Source organism: Hordeum vulgare, chromosome 5H, assembly GCF_904849725.1.
Source record: "Hordeum vulgare subsp. vulgare chromosome 5H, MorexV3_pseudomolecules_assembly, whole genome shotgun sequence".
Lineage (NCBI taxonomy): Eukaryota > Viridiplantae > Streptophyta > Magnoliopsida > Poales > Poaceae > Hordeum > Hordeum vulgare.
Window position 1 is genome coordinate 558,882,234 of NC_058522.1, and position 8,573 is coordinate 558,890,806.

An 8,573-nucleotide genomic window follows, 5' to 3' on the forward strand; every position below is an offset into this window, starting at 1 on the left:
CAATCCCTGCTGAGTCCTCTAGATACTAGTTGAAGTAAAAGAGTAATAGGAAGTAAGTAGGAAGTTAAAGAGGGACAGAATTACGACAAGCACCAGAGGCATACGAGTTTTGCACAGTGTTGTTTTTTCAGCTCACCGTAGAGAATTGGTGGCTGGTAACCTTGGTTATAATAAGCCCAAAGACTTTAAGTCCTATCTACCTTCTTTTGCGTGTTCAGAAGTGAATTTCTTGCCAAATTTTACTTAGTTGTGAGCCGAACGTGAAGAACACCGAATATACAGCCTGACAGCAACTGGAGCGGTCGTTCATGTTCAGAGAAACTCCGAACAGATACTAGAACCCTCCAGCCCCATTACTGAAACTTCTTTCTTCCCTATTGTTCAGAGACAACAGAACGAAGGAACTAGCTGTTGGATCCATCTCTGAGTTTAACAGACCAGGGACTGGATTGTTAAAAGAGACATAGTAAACGGGCGAGAGAAAGGACCAAGATTTTAATTTTCAGAATTGGCAGGGGCCGCGCGAACGCGTACCCCCTCTACCACAAATTATGACGTCCACTCTCCCACTTGGGGAGATGGTGGGCCAGCGCACCCAACCAAGTGCAATGTGGGCCACTGGCCCAGGCCACGAGCCTTCTTGATCACCCGTCGACCCCGTCCAGGTAAGTATGGAACAACGCTGCACCCTGCCCTCCTTTTATACCCAGCTCTCCCCACCCCACGCTCTCGGCTAGGCGAGGTGGTACTAAAAACCGAAGCGCAGCACCTGCGGCAGCCGTGAAGGGAGCCACGACGGGAGCCGCGCGGTCTGGGACTGGGAGCCAGGTACCACGTCTCGTTGGGCTTGACTTTGCTCATGTATGGGCTGAGTGACCAGAGATAGGCGCGTGGGCCTTAAGAGCCGTAGCATTTTTGTTCTTCCCAGTGTTGCGTTCATTTACTATTGCTCTTGAGCTGCTAAGAAAAGACCATTGCTCTCGATTCTAAAAAATAAAAAACACCATTGCTCTGAGTCTCTCTTAATTGTATTTTTTTCATTTACTTTTTTCTCTTACTGTGCATGACAGCGTAAAATATCACTATGCCTTTGATGCCTTTATTTCCGTTGCACCTAAAGTTTTGCACAAACCGGCTATTTTTTTCCGACAAAGGGTGAATTTTACTGACTCAAAATGATGCATCAAAAGAATACAAACACAACGAACCCACACCCGACCTCTGCGTAGCTAGGATGCACACAGTCAAGATCAACTCAAGCACACAAAAACACACCGACAAATAACAAAGTAATATACAAGCAAATCTATGCGTAGGCGATGAAAAAAAGCCCCAAAGCGATTAGATGTGTGATGGACAAACTAGGAACATGACCATATCTCCACCGTTCATCTCATGACACCACACCGACAACGAGATTCTTCAACAGCAACGTCTTGAGAAAGAGAGCGACACTCGAGTGTTGTCATCACCGAATCCAATCACCAATGCAAGAATCTAGGTTTTCACACAAAAGAATCAGTCTGAGCATTCCAAACAATGTCTTCAACAAGGTGAAAACATAAAAGCATCGCCATTGCCAGGTATACCCAACTCGGGTCACACCTAGGATTTCAACCCAGAGATCTAGACCGGGAGATCATGTAACACCACCATCAAAGGCAGTTATGTGTTGTCGCCACCACTTTTTCACAATACCAGCAGCTACCTGCGATGTTACCGCCATCGCCGCCACCGCACAACCATCCCTCTGCATCAAGACATTGCTCATAGTTTGCATCTTGCCGTCGAAATCAACCACCGGATTTGCACAGATGAAACTCTCACAAAATCTATCAATGGAGATCACAATCCGCAGCGTGGCCGCTGCTGCAAGACGAAGGTACTTGCGCTTGTTGCAACGGCACCATGTGATAGAGCCGAAGTTGTCCTTGTCTTTCGATGAGATCATGGGTATCGTTTGGGTGGACTAGACTTTGACGATCCGACTACTAACGTGTGAGGACGTCGCGCCTTAGCAATCACTAAACCAACTCCTAGAGGTTATTGATCACGCCGGAGCACGATCAACCTGACCACGAAGGTCTGTTTCCTGCAGGCAAACGAAGAACGCGAAGTTGCAGCTATGGCGAACTTGTAATCTAGACACAACCCAAGTCTAAACGGTGCCCTAAGGGCTGTATATATGAGGGAATAGAGAGGCAATTTCGTGACCCTTGGAGGAGGGGTCCGAAAACAGCCCTAAACTCGGCTTCCCCACACATACAGACTCTAAAATAGCATATATTATTGTATTTCGAAATTACATGGGCCTGGCCCAAAAATAAGGTGGCGCAACACCTATAATAGCCTATGGGCGAAATTTATAAAGTGGCGTCTTGGATATTTCGTCCAAAGCCTTCATGCTCTCCTTATGCTGGCTTTAGAGTGCGAAAATCACCAGTGAAGCTCCATTGTTCTCCCCCGCGCGTGCACCTTCTTCTCCATTCTTGATCCCGCTCCAACGGGTATCCTTCTTGTCCATGCTAGGTCCTTCATTCATGAGTACAACAAAAGTATCTAACTTAGGCACCATCATATGTTCATGAACATTAGAAGTATTCCCAAGAAACGAAAGTACCTGGTAATTCAATTGGCGTGCACGAGCTCTAGTAACTAGTCCATTATGTATAGCAGCTGGGGTGTGGGTGTAACAATGGTGTTGATGTCCTCATCATCCTCCCCTTTTTGAACTGAAGTCGTCCCCGACGGAACCTCATCTTCCTCATCCAAATATGGCTTCAAATCTGCAATGTTAAAAGTGGGACTAACCCCAAAATATGCAGGCAGCTCAAGTCTATATGCATTATCATTTATTTTCTCTAACATTTTGAAAGGACCATTAGCACGCGGCATTAGTTTTGACTTGCGCAAATCAGGAAATCTATCCTTACGCAAATGCAACCAAACAAGATCTCCAAGAGCAAAGACAACATGTTTTCTACCCTTATCTCCAGGAAGTTTGTATTTAGCATTCATGCGCTCAATGTTTTCCTTAGTTAACTCATGCATCTTTAATATCAAATCAACACATTCTTTAGCATCAAAATTAACCTTCTTCGAAGATGGAAGAGGTAACAAATCAATAGGTGCACGAGGTAGGAAACCATACACAACTTCAAAAGGACACATTGTAGTAGAATGCAACGAACGATTATAAGCAAATTCAATATGAGGCAAGCATTCTTCCCACAGTTTTAGATTGTTCTTCAAAACAGCCCTAAGCATAGTAGACAAAGATCTATTGACTACTTCAGTTTGTCCATCAGTTTGGGGGTGACATCTAGTACTAAAAAGCAATTTTATCCCCAACTTAGCCCATAAACATCGCCAATGTGGATAAGAAATTTAGCATCACGATCTGAAACAATCGTATTTGGCACACCATGCAAGCGAATAATTTCATGAAAGAACAAATCAGCCACATTAGCGGCATCATCACTTTTATGACATGCTATAAAGTGTGCCATTTTAGAAAAAAAATCAACGACAACAAATATGCTATCTCTCTCCTTCTTTGTTCAAGGTAAACCTAAAACAAACTCCATAGATATATCCTCCCAAGGAACACTAGGTACAGGCAAAGGCATATATAAACCATGAGGATTGAGTTGTGACTTAGCTTTTTGACATGTCGTGCAGCGAGCAACAAAACGCTCAACATCCCGTCGCATCATTGGCCAAAAGAAATGTGTAGCAAGTACGTCCTCCATCTTCTTTACGCCAAAGTGTCCCATCAATCATCCTCCATGCGCCTCATGTAACAATAAAAGACGAACGGAGCTAGCTGGAATGCATAGCTTGTTAGCATGAAACACAAATCCATTATTAACGATGAACTTGTTCCATGTTCTCCCTTCTTTACAATTTTCCAACACATCTTTGAAATCAGAATCATGCACGTATTGATCTTTGATGGTCTCCAAACCAAATATTTTAAAGTCAAGTTGTGAAAGCATAGTATAACGACGAGACAAAGCATCACCAATAACATTTTCTTTACCCTTCTTGTGTTTAATGACGTACGGGGAAGTCTCAATGAATTCAACCCATTTAGCATGTCTACGGTTCAGTTTTGCTTGACTTTTAATATGTTTCAAAGATTCATGATCAGAATGTATGACAAATTCTTTGGGACATAAATAATGTTGCCATGTTTCTAAAGTCCGAACAGGAGCATATATTTCCTTATCATAAGTAGAATAATTCAGACTAGGCCCACTTAATTTCTCAGAAAAGTATGCAACAAGTTTAGCATCTTGTAATAACACACCTCCTAATCCAATTCCACTAGCATCACATTCAAGCTCGAAAGTCTTATCAAAATCAGGAAGTTGGAGTAAAGGAGCATGTGTTAACTTATCTTTCAAAACCGTGAAGGCTTCTTCCTGTGCGGTACCCCAAGAATAAGGCACATCCTTCTTTGTAAGCTCATTGAGAGGTGCATCAATGGTGCTGAAATCTCTCACAAAACGCCTATAAAACCCGGCGAGTCCAAGGAAACTCCTCACTTGTGTGACCGTTTTGGGCTGCGGCCAACTCTCAATAGCTTCAATCTTGGCTTTATCAACTTCAATTCCCTGTGGAGTAACAACATAGCCAAGAAAAGATACTCGGTCTATGCAAAAGGTGCACTTCCCAAGGTTACCAGATAGACGTGCGTCACGTAGAGCAGTAAAAACAACATGCAAATGATCCAAGTGTTCCTCCAAAGATCTACTATAAATCAGTATATCATCAAAGTAGACTACCACGAATCGTCCAATGAAAGCACGTAAAACCTCATTCATTAATCTCATCAAAGTGCTAGGTGCACTAGTCAATCCCAAAGGCATAACTAACCACTCATATAAGCCAAACTTAGTTTTAAATGCCGTCTTCCATTCATCTCCCAATTTCATGCAAATTTGATGGTATCCACTACGCAAATCAACTTTGGAGAAAATTATAGATCCACTTAATTCATCAAGCATATCATCTAGCCTAGGAATAGGATGACAATAACGAATAGTAATATTATTAATGCCCCTACAATCAACACACATACGCAATGTACCATCCTTTTTCGGCTCTAGAGTAATAGGAACAACACAAGGAGTAAGAGATTCACGTATATAACCTTTGTCGAGCAGCTCGTGTACTTGACGCATAATCTCCTTCGTCTCCTCTGAATTGGTACGGTATGGTGCCCGGTTGGGTAGCGATGCACCGGGAATTAAGTCAATCTGATGTTCAATCCCTCTAATAGGTGGTAATCCTGGTAGCACGTCTTGTGGAAAGACGTCAGCGAACTCCTGCAAAATGTTAATGACAACAGGAGGCAAAGAGGGTGGCATGTCCTCAAATGAAAATAATACCTCTTTGCATCCGAAAGCATATGAAACAGATGTAGTAATATTCAAATCAGTAATATCAGATTTAGTGGCAAGTAAACAACCACTCTTCAGTTTGATTTCACATGCAACACTAGATGATGATTTAGTAGGTTTATTGTGTTGCTCAAATTCCTTTGCTACAATCTGATTTTCACTCTTATGTAGGTCATGTTTTGCTTTACTGGCTCTAGCAATGTCATCTTTCATAATATGTTCAGGAGACATAGGAAGCAAAGTTATATTTTGATCATTATGAATAAGAGTATATTGATTTGTTCTACCACGGTGTACATAATTTTTATCAAATTGTCATGGTCTACCAAGTAAATGGAGCATGCTTGCATGGGTACCACATCACAATCAACAAAATCAGAATATGTAGCAATGCTAAAATGCACACTAACAATACGTGTTACCTTAACCTTGCCACTGTTGTTGAACCACTGGATCTAATAAGGATGAGGATATGGTCTGGTGGTGAGAGACAACTTCTCCACCATCTCCATGCTAGCTAAGATATTGCAACTCCCTCCATCGACGATGATGCGAACAAAACGTTCCTTTACAACGCCCTTTGTATGGAACAAGTTGTGCCTCTCAATTTGCTCTAAGCAACTAAGCTTTCATACCTGTCAGCATAGTGAGCAGCCATGTAGTGTGTCTCTTGTTCAGTATCATCGTAACCTCGTTCTTCACTTGCAATAAGAGCCAGATTCTCTTCGTCATAATCACTAGCGGAGTCATATTCACCATCCTCAGTAATAATCATCACGCGCTTGGATGGGCACTCTCTCCCATAATGACCTCCACCCTTGCAACGACGATAAATAACCTCATGTGTTTGCCCTGTGGATGCCATGGATGAAGAAGAGCTCTATGCGGGCCCGGAAGGTGTGCTATTGGCGAAGGGTGGGGCAGGGGCCTGTTTCCTGGTATCTCTAGTGGAATTGGCGGCTGAAGCAGGCGGTGCTGATGTAGAAGGGCATGTGGAAGTAGATGTGGTTCATGGCGTCCATGAGGAAGTGCGACCTGCAGAAAAATTAGTTCTCGCCAATGCTTGTCGATCCTGCACTTCACGTTCAGCTTTGCAAGCAAGATGGAATAAACGAGTGGTAGTGTTATAATCCTTATATTCTAGAATATTCTGAATATCTCTATTTAATCCACCCATAAAACGTGCAAGCATAGCTTCATTGTCCTCAACAATTCCACATCTAATCATTCTAGTTTGTAATTCCTGATAATATTCTTATACAGACTTTTTTTTCTTGTCTTAAACGTTGTAAGTTTTGAAGTAATTCACGTTGATAATATGGTGGAACCCAACGAGTACGCATAGCAGTTTTCAAAGCAGCCCAAGTAGTTGGAATATTAGCATGATGTATTCAACAATATTCAGACCACCAAACACAAGAAAAACTAGTGAAAGAACAAACAAGAGGAGCAACACGTCTATCTTCAGGAAATTGCAAGCATGTAAAACGTTGCTCTATTTCTAACTCCCAAGTAAGATATATATGAGGAACATATCAATCATCAAAAGTAGGAATGTTTAATTTAAGTTTAGGGAGATGGTCATGATCCCGTACCTGAGGGTGTGGCGCATCCCTACCATTGCGATTGTATCCATGTGGACGACCGACGGCTTGTCGTGGTGGTTGTTGTTCCTAGGGCTGAACAGGAGCAACCTCTCCCTCATCATCATGATCACCATCATAATCATCATAATAATCCTCATTCTGCTCAGCCATAGAAACCTAGGTAGTAGCAGGAGGAGGAGCAACAACAACAGTAGTAGCAACAACACCAAAATTCTGCACTTGGACGACACGCAGACATCGCGCTCGTAGCCGTTGTGGTTGGGGTTGAAGAGGGACAAAAGCTGAAGCTGGTGGTGGTAAACGGGCAAGCACCTCATTAAACTTGGCGTTCATCTTGGTGTCGAATTTATTCTCCATACCTTTGAGCTTGTCCATGGCCTCTCCAAAGGTGGTCGCGAAATCATGTACCTGGTCAGACATCATTTGCTGAAATTTATCATGGAGCTCCCGGTTGGTCAGGTTCTCCCAGTCGATCTCCTCGTCGTGTGATCCTGGCATGGTTAGCAGCAATAGAAACACAAAAGAATATGAACCTATAGACTACTAGGAAGTGATGGTGGTGTCACAAATCCGTCAAGCAAATCTGAATTTCTTACAATTCTTACCCAGCAGCAGGTGGCGATCGGTAACTAGTGTAGTCAAAACTCTCAAAGCTTGGGTAGAGCGATTGCCACGTGGTGTCAAACACACGATGTAGATGTATGTGGAGCTGGGAAGGTTTATAATATGGTAGCAAGAAGGGTCAACAATAATCAGTTCAGAGATGCAAAATTGAAAAGATGCTCAACGACGGTACCGTGCTGGTCCTAGGCTTGACCGTACAAGAGACGCTAGCCTAGAACACCAACGAAGTCACGACGACACGTAATCAAGGGAAGAGCCACTCTGATTTTTTTTCTCTCTTTTTTTGTGCTCTTTTTTTCTGTGATTTTTTTCTCAGAAAATCACTATAATGGCGAGTGTCTCAAAACTCTTCCCAAGCACCAAAAACAGGATCAACACGAAAAAATTGACAATTTTTATTTATTTATTTCTGGAGCAATTCGGGGCTGCGATGACCAAAAATTGCGACAAAAATTACTATGATGGAGAGTGTCCCAAAACTCTCTAAAAAGCCTAATAAAACGATAGGGGAAAAAATTCACCCCTCGAACTTTTGGCCTAAAAAGTGCTCTGGAAAGCGTGCCAGACTCTTTTTTCTTCCGAAATCTACTCAGGTAAGGAAACGCGAAACCGAAATCAAACAGATCTCGAAATTAATCTAAGACAAAAAGGATGCAAACTAGGATTGTGGTGGGTATATGGTGGTGGTATATGGCAGCAAGGATAATGGTGGCGTGGTGGTGGTATATGGCAGCGACGATGATGGTAGCGTGGAGGTGGTATATGGCAGCGATGAAAGACGGTGCGGCGGCGGCGTGACAATCCTGTGAACAGAACTCAAAACTCCAAAGGACTAGATACTAAGACCAGCAACTCGACACAACGATGTAACCGCAAATTCAACTAAGCAAACTACTGAAAAGACTATGCAAAGGCTCAAATTGGTTCGGATATG

The 8,573-nt window shown here is 42.8% G+C and overlaps 1 non-coding gene across 1 annotated transcript; it reads right to left on the bottom strand.

Moving 5' to 3' along the window:
• Positions 1-511: 511 nt before the first annotated feature.
• LOC123400449 lies at positions 512-673 on the bottom strand. Its single transcript, XR_006610722.1, has one exon. It is a non-coding gene; the product is annotated as a U1 spliceosomal RNA (small nuclear RNA).
• Between the last annotated feature and the right edge of the window lie 7,900 nt (positions 674-8,573).